We start from the raw sequence: 8,438 nt of genomic DNA on the forward strand, positions 1-8,438 counted from the left end.
GATGGACCTTAAAAAAGTATTACACTAAGTAAAATAAGTCAGATAGAAAAAGACAAACACCATATGATTTCACTCATATGTGGGATATAAAAACAAAACCAAATGAGCAAACAACAACAAAATAAACAAAAAGCAAACTTACAGAGGCAGACAACAGATGGTGGTTACCCGAGGGGAAGGGGGTGGAGGGAGGGAAAAACGGAAAGGGGGTCAACTGCATGGTGATGGGTGGAAGCTTGACTTTTGAGGTGAGCATGATGCAGCATATACAGATATTGAAGTATAATGCTGTTATAAACCAATCTTACCTCAACCATTTTAAAAATTATTTAATTATAAAGAAGGAAGGAGGGAGGGAAGAAAACATTCTGGGACATTGTTCAGACACAGACCTTGAGTGGAGAGGACAAGGAGGTGCCAGACGTGAGAATGTATTTTGCCCTTTTTTTTTTTTTTTAATTCTCACTTGAGGATATGTTTTTATTGATCTTTATAGAGAGGAACAGAGAGAGAAAAACATTGATATGAGAGAGATAGCGTTGATATCAATTGGTTGCCTCCCCTACCCCGACAGGGATGGAACCTGAAACCTAGGTATATGTCCTAACCAGGAATCGAATATGCAACCTTTTTGGTGTATGGGACGATGCTCCAATCAACTGAGCCACACCGGCCAGGGCTTGCCTTTTCCTTCCTTTTTTTAAATATATTTTTTATTGATTTCAGAGAGGAAGGGAAAGGGAGAGAGATAGAAACATCAATGATGAGACTCATTGATTGGCTTCCTCCTGCACGCCCCTACTGGGGGTCGAGCCTGCGACCCGGGCAAGTGTCCTTGACTGGAATCAAACCTGGGACCCTGCAAGCTGTAGGCTGGCGCTCTATCCACTGCGCAATACCGGCTAGGGTGGGCTTGCCTTTTCTTTAAATGAACTTGGACTGGTCTTGACTTTGGCAAAGAGCTTCCCTCCCCAGCAGTTCCTACTCACCTCTGCAGTGGGCTGCTTCCCAGCTCCTCCGATGTCCCGGCCACAGCTCAGGGCGGCTTTCTCTTCCCCTTCAGCCCCTGCCCAGGCGGCTGTTGTCCGAACCCTGTGTTGTGACTGCAGTGGGTCAGGAGGCTGGCCTTGGAGATCAAGTTACACGGCAGCCCACTCACTGGCTTGAGCCAGGCACGTGACAAGAGAAAAAAGTCTGGGTCTGTGTGGACTGGAGACAAAAAGTGCCCTTCCTGCCAAAGAACACCTCCTTAAAGCCCAAAGGAGATCGGCAGTTCAGGCCGGAGCTTGAAAGAGGGCACTTGGCCAAACTTTGGGCTTTTGTTTTCTTTTTAAAAACTTTCTTCATCTTCCTCAACTTAAGAAATTGTTGCTGTCCCACAGGAGGCAGTCTCAGTAAGAGATGTGGAAAGCAGAAGGCAGGCAGTCCAAGTAGATAAAAAGGTTACATGGACCAGAGAAGCTCATTCTCGCTCTCTTTTTTAATTGCTTTTATTGCTGGGGAGGGCAGGCAAGGGAGAAGAGGTGCATGTGCTTATCCTAGTGAGCCTGGAAGGGGTGCCTGGAGAGGTGACGTTTACATGTTGATTGAAACAGGTGAAATTAGGATTCAGGATCCATGACATGAACTGGTGAGCACCTTTGAAAAGAAACCGAGCTTTTATTTTTAAATTTCTAAAAATTATTTTTGAATAGGCAACATGTGCATCCGATACGAAATACAAAAGGGGCAAAAGAGTGGACAGGAAAAAGTATGTCTTTTTCACTCCCTCTCCCCAACCCAATGTTTTTTCTATCTGTCCATGGCTTGTTTATGTAAATACAAACGTATGTCTGCCTCTCTTCTTTAGAAACCGCATACACAGGTGTTAGTTCTGCTCCTTGCTTTTTTGATTTAACACTCAAACGTGGAAATTGTTTCATATAGTACCTTTAAGTGATATCACATTCTTTGTAACGGCTGCATGCTGCCCCTTTGTATAGGTGTGTCATACTGTATTTGGCTAATAAAGGACCATGAATGCTTGTTCACAAATTAATTACATTTTGTACAACTTGTTCATGTTTTTCCTCATCTCTCCTTTTAGAGGTACTCATATTGTTTTTCAATAGTCCAAGTATTTATGTAATGTATATATTCCCTGGCTGAACAAGTCTATCTTGGGTACTGATCAAATTTTGCTATCTGGAGAGACAACCAAGATGGCAGCATAGATAAACACCTGAACTTGCTGCTGTGCACAAACACATTAAAACTACAACTAAAAGACAAAACGAATATCAGCCAGAACCACAGGAAGGCTGGCTGAGTGAAAATTCTACAAGGAAAGAGAAAAGCACATTGAGTCCGGTAGGAGGTGTGAAGGCATGCGCGAAAGGGGCTGGCAACTGGGTATGCTGTTGTCTTTTTCAATTGGGAGGGAGATACAAGCTCCCGACTGCTCTGAACTCCAGTTCCAGGCGAGACTCTGGGGACCCAGACTCATACAGAGAGAAACTGGACTGTCTGGCGTTGGGCCGGAATGCGAGGGCGGCGTTCTCTCAGAGGTGCTTGCAGCAATCATTCTTCCAGCACGGTGCCTCGGGACACAGAGACCCAGGGGCCTCTTCGGGGCAGGGCTGACGGGCAGCCATTGCTGTTTGCTCCACCCTGGTGATTCCCTGAGACCCCACCCCACCCAATTTACAACCCCACCCAAGCTGTGCCCAGAGGCTTTTGCATATGAATGGCCTGGCCTTTTGTAATCTAAAACCTAACAAACTGCAGTTGGGCCAGAGAGCCCCAGAGCTTCCAAAAGAAGGCCAAAGGCTGGACAGCAGCTTGCATTGCTTCACAGCTGGACCTCATCTGGGCACTTCCAAACCCCAAACAAAGAGGAGGAATCTGCAGATCTCTCCGCAGCTCCTGCTGGGTGGCCTCAGGAAGTGGCTGACTTTGCACCTCCTTGGAGAACCAAGAGGCAGTGTACCCAGTGGTCAGGGTGAGACCATCCAGATTACAACTCAGATCCATGAGAGACACACTCAGGGGGCAGATTCAGTGAGTGCCAAAGCCCCACTGAAGCAAGTCCTGCCCCATAAGGGTGTCTCCAGCACAGAAGTTCTCCCATTGTAGACACAACTGGTCCTCACAGCCAATTGGCCTGGAGGTCAATTCCTCCTAGTGATACCAACAACAATCAAGGCTTAACTACAACAAGACTGTGCACACAGCCCACAAAGGGGTGTACCAAGAGTGTCCACCTCAGGTAATTGGGGAGGCTGAGCCACTGGGCCCTATAGGACACCTAGCTCACAAAGCCACTCTATCAACACAGGGAAGCAGCCAAAATGTGGAGACAAAGAAACAGGTCACAAATGACAGAAATGGAGGAAAGCAAACTATTGGATATAGAGTTCAAAACCACGGTTATAAGGTTACTCAAGAATCTTCTAGAAACCTCCGAAAAATATAGTGAGACCCTCAAGGATGTGCAAAAGGACCAATTATAAATTAAGCATACACTGACTGAAATAAAGAATAATATACAGAGATCCAACAGTAGACTAGAGGATCCCAAGAGTCAAGTCAAAGATTTGAAATACGAAGAAGCAAAAAACACCCAACCAGAAAAGCAAAAAGAAAAAAGAATCCAAAAATATGAAGATAGTGTAAGGACCCTCTGGGACAACTTCAAGCGTACCAACATTAGAATTATGGGGGTGCCAGAAGAAGAGAGAGAGCAAAATATTGAAAACCTATTTGGAGAAATAATGACAGAAAATTTCCCCTACCTGGTGAAAGAAATAGACTTACAAGTCCAGGAAGTGCAGAGAACCCCAAACAAAAGGAATCCAAAGAGGACCACACCAAGACACATCATAATTAAAATGCCAAGGGCAAAAGACAAAGAGAGAATATTAAAAGCAGCAAGAGAAAAACAGTTAGTTACGTACAAGGGAGCACCCATACGATTGTCAGCTGATTTCTCAACAGAAACTATGCAGGCCAGGTGGGAGTGGCAAGAAATATTCAAAGTGATGAATGGCAAGAACCTACAACCAAGATTACTCTACCCAGCAAAGCTATCATTCAGAATTGAAGGTCAGATAAAGAGCTTCACAGATAAGAAAAAGCTAAAGGAATTCATCACCACCAAACCAGTATTATATGAAATGCTGAAAGGTATTCTTTAAGAAGAGGAAGAAGAAGAAAAAGGTAAAGATAAAAATTATGAACAACAAATTCATATCTATCAACAAGTGAATCTAAAAATCAAGTGAATAAAAAAATCTGATGAACAGAATAAACTGGTGAATATAATAGAATCAGGGGCATAGAAAGGGAGTGGACTGACAATTCTCAGGGGGAAGGGGGTGTGGGGGGTGCGGGAAGAGACTGGACAAAAATCGTATACCTAGCCGAAACCGGTTTGGTTCAGTGGATAGAGCGTCGGTCTGCGGACTGAAAGGTCCCAGGTTCTATTCCGGTCAAGGGCATGTACATTGGTTGCGGGCACATCCCCGGTAGGGGGTGTGCAGGAGGCATCTGGTCGATGTTTCTCTCTCATCGATGTTTCTAGCTCTCTATCCCTCTCCCTTCATCTCTGTAAAAAATCAATAAAATATATATTTAAAAAAATCGTACACCTATGGACAAGGACAGTGGCGGGGGGGGTAAGGGCAGCGGGTGGGGTGGGAACAAGCTATGGGGGGAAAAAAGAGGAACAACTGTAATAATCTGAATAATAAAGGTTTATTAAAAAAATTTTGCTACCTGACTTCCAAGGCCCACCTTAATCTAGTTGCTCTCATGTAACATTATTCCTCACTTCTACTTTCTAATGCTCCAAGCATCACCATCAAGCACAAAAATTGTTTTTCACTAGCCATGTGCAGACATTTAAAAAAACAACAACTTGACTTTAAAGAGAGGAAGAGAGTGAGGGCAGGGGGTGGGGAGGGGAGAAACATTGATTCATTATTCCACTTACTTATGTATTCATTGGTTGATTTTTTTTTTAAATATGTATTTTATTGATTTTTTACAGAGAGAAAGGGAGAAGGATAGAGAGTTAGAAACATCAATCAGCTGCCTCCTGCACACCTTCTACAGGGGAAGTGCCTGCAACTAAGGTATATGCCCTTGACCGGAATCAAACCCGGGACCCTTCAGTCTGCAGGCCAATGCTCTATCCACTGAGCCAAACCAGTCAGGGCTCATTGGTTGATTCTTGTATGTGCTCTGACCAGGGATCGAACCCATAACCTTGGCATATGGGGCAACGCTCTAACCAACTGAGCAACCTGGCCACGTCCACGAAGTGCTCTTGAGGGGTCCTGAGACCCTGCAAGAGGCAGGTCTGAGTTCCACCTGAGAGCGGACACCACCAGCTTTATGAGCTTGGCCTCTCTCAGTCTGTTTCCTCATTTGTACGAGTGAGATGTGTTAGAGCAGTGGTCAGCAAACTCATTCGTCAACAGAGCCAAATATCAACAGTACAACAATTGAAATTTCTTTTGAGAGCCAAATTTTTTAAACTTAAACTTCTTCTAACGCCACTTCTTCAAAATAGACTTGCCCAGGCCATGGTATTTTGTGGAAGAGCCACACTCAAGGGGGCAAAGAGCTGCATGTGGCTCGCGAGCCGCGGTTTGCTGACCACTGGGTTAGTGGATCTCTGAGGCCCCTCCCAGTTCTAATGTATGATAATCTGGAGTTGAAATTTATAACTGTGTTTAAATTTTTCTGGAATACATCCTCTATCTCAAACCCCAAACAGACACATTTGGTTAGAAACTTCTGAGGTATTCTGAAGCCTTTGGGTCCCATTGTTTCTAGAATATTACAGAATGTTAGAGAAGTTCAAAAGAAGATTCTCAATACTGGTCATATAAAAAAAATCACAGATTTTTGAGATCTGGTTGTAACAAGAGAGATGGTGGGTTTGATGTATGTAATACCGGGGATTGGGAGAGCCAAAGGGAAGAGAAGTTTAAAACTGCCTACAGAGTCCCAAAAGACAAGTTTTACTTTTAACTCTTTCCACTGGCCTATATTTTTATTTGCCTACCTACAGGAAGGGTTCTATAGCAGGGATCAACTTTCTTCTTTGTAAAGTACTGAATATTCAGTTAGCAGCCTTGGAGAGTTCTACAATAACAATAATCAAAAGGATATAGTTGCCCTAGCTGGTTTGGCTCAGTTGATAGAGTGTCAGCCTGCAGGCTGAAGGGCCCCAGGTTTGATTCCACTCAAGCTTGATCCCCAGTTGGGGGTAGTGGTGGTGGTGTGCAAGAGGCAGCTGATCAACGATTCTCTCATCATTGATGTTTATATCTCTCTCCCCCTCTCCCTTCCTCTTGGAAATCCTATCTAATCATCATATCTAATAAAGAGAAAATATGCTAACTGACCCTCACACCATTGCAAAGATGGCGGCATCCACAGCCAATAAGGAGGGAATATGCTAATTGACTGTCCCACCCTCAAAGATGGCGGTGCCCACAGCACCCCAGCTGCCCAGGGCCAGCCTGAGGCACAGGCTAGCCTCAGATGTCGGCTGCCCAGCGGCCCAGGGCCGCCCGAGGCTCAGGTAACCAGTGCCAGCCCAGGCTTTCGAAGCTGGCAGTGGCAGCAGCAGAGATGTGATGGGGCATCGCCTTCCCCTGATCACCAGGTCGCCTCCTGCCCCTGAGGGCTCCCAGACTGTGAGAGGGGGCAGGCCAGGCTGACGGACCCCTCCAGTGCATGAATTTTCATGCACCAGGCCTCTAGTTAATAATAAAAAAAAGGATGTAGTTAATTCTCAATCAGAATCACCTAGTAAAATTACCTAAATTGTTACTTAATATTTCCATAGGCAACATTTACCATACCTGGGAGAGGCTTTCTTTTAAAAAAATCAAATTTAGTGTAATTAAAAAAAAAGTTAAAAATTTTTGCCTTTACTCCATTCTCTGTCTGTAAGAGTCAAAGTAATCTTTAAAAACATAAATCAGGTCAGGAAAATCCTTCTGGTTTCCCAGTGCCCTTTGAAGAGTGTAATTCTAAAGCCTCCCACACCTTGGCTCACCTAGGGTCTCTGTTTTCCTCTCCAGCCTCACCTTGAACTACTTTGCCTTTGCTTCACCTCTCCGAAGCCGCCCTGGCCTCCTTTTACTACCTCTTACACATAAAACTCGTTTTTCCTCTGCCGGAAATTTACTGCTCCCATTCCTCATGCCCCCCTTTCTCTCTGATCCCGTCCTAATCTCTGCCTAAATGCACCTTCCTAGAGAGGCCTTCTTTGACCTAAGTAATTCCCCCTATCTTTCCCCAATCCAGTTATCCTGTCACTTTACCCTATTGGTTTCCTTCACGATAGTTATCAGAGTTTCTCATTATCCTTTTGTTTATTACTCACTGCTTATTTACTTGCTTATTGTCAGTCCCTGGCACCAAATATTAAGTTGCACAAGGCCAGGAACCATGCCTATTTCATTCACCAGTGTACCCTCCAGTGTCAGCCTGGGGTTCTGCCCCCATCAAATGGCCCATAAACAAAACTGGATAAACACCTAATCTCATATTAGAAGATTCAAATCCTGGTCTTATCTCTGGGAGCTGGGTGACCTTAAATTATTTAACTACTTTCCGTGAAATTAGGGGAATATATTCTTATTATTGTTAGTAGATTTTTGAAGTGTTACTTTAGTAGACTTTAATGTCAAAGAAAATCAAATGAGATATGAATAAAATAGATTTGGTATCTATTTCTGGATTAAAAAAATAAATTCTGATCTCATCAGAGATCTGAAGGCTTTTCAGGTTGTAATCAAAAGGTCAAAATAATACTCAAATGCATAGTCATGAAATACGACCTTTGCTTTATATTCAGGGGAAGTTTGATGATGTGTTGACAATTTTCAAGTCAGAAGAAGGTTTTTCTATTATGTAGAAAGAACAGGGACAACATACCGTGGAAGCAGGAAGTTAACCCCAGTGATACCAAGAAAAAACGCCAGCTGGGTGCATTTTGCCTTGAATGTAAAGATAAATATTTAATCTGATAAAAGACATTATACAAAGAGACAGACCTTGTTTACTTTGGAGGTGGGGTGGAGGGAGCACGCCGACAATGGGGTTAGTCAATTGACAGGCATCTATAGTAAGTGTTTGAGACTTGGGCTCAGAGGGATTTTTACAATGATACTGTATGCCTGGATGTATTTACCTTCTTGCCCATTTTAAAAATATTTCAAACCTATTTTTATTACATGTTATCTTGGCACACACATTACACTTTAAGAAACGCACCCTGTTAGATTTACTTAGAATCGGGAATAACAGCCTCGCTGGCCAAGGATAGCACCCGGACTGGGTCTTAGGGAGATCCATTTACAACTAGTGTTTCTCAATTTTTTTTTTAACCTATACTCTCCCAGCTGAGAAATTATGATAAGCCTTACTTTCTATAC

The 8,438-nt window shown here is 43.7% G+C and overlaps 1 protein-coding gene across 3 annotated transcripts in view; it reads right to left on the bottom strand.

The window, feature by feature from the left end:
• The window catches only part of FAXDC2 (fatty acid hydroxylase domain containing 2), a 26,754-nt gene extending 25,576 nt beyond the window's left edge, over positions 1 to 1,178 (bottom strand). For 2 of the 3 annotated variants that reach the window (XM_079770748.1, XM_079770747.1), the window contains exon 1: positions 990 to 1,178. The gene's annotated coding sequence lies outside the window, so the exon portion shown is untranslated. The remainder of the gene's footprint in view (positions 1 to 989) is intronic. The other variant, XM_079770746.1, reaches the window with a different exon arrangement.
• Positions 1,179 to 8,438: the final 7,260 nt, after the last annotated feature.

This window comes from Cnephaeus nilssonii, assembly GCF_951640355.1.
Source record: "Cnephaeus nilssonii genome assembly, chromosome: 5".
NCBI lineage: Eukaryota > Metazoa > Chordata > Mammalia > Chiroptera > Vespertilionidae > Cnephaeus > Cnephaeus nilssonii.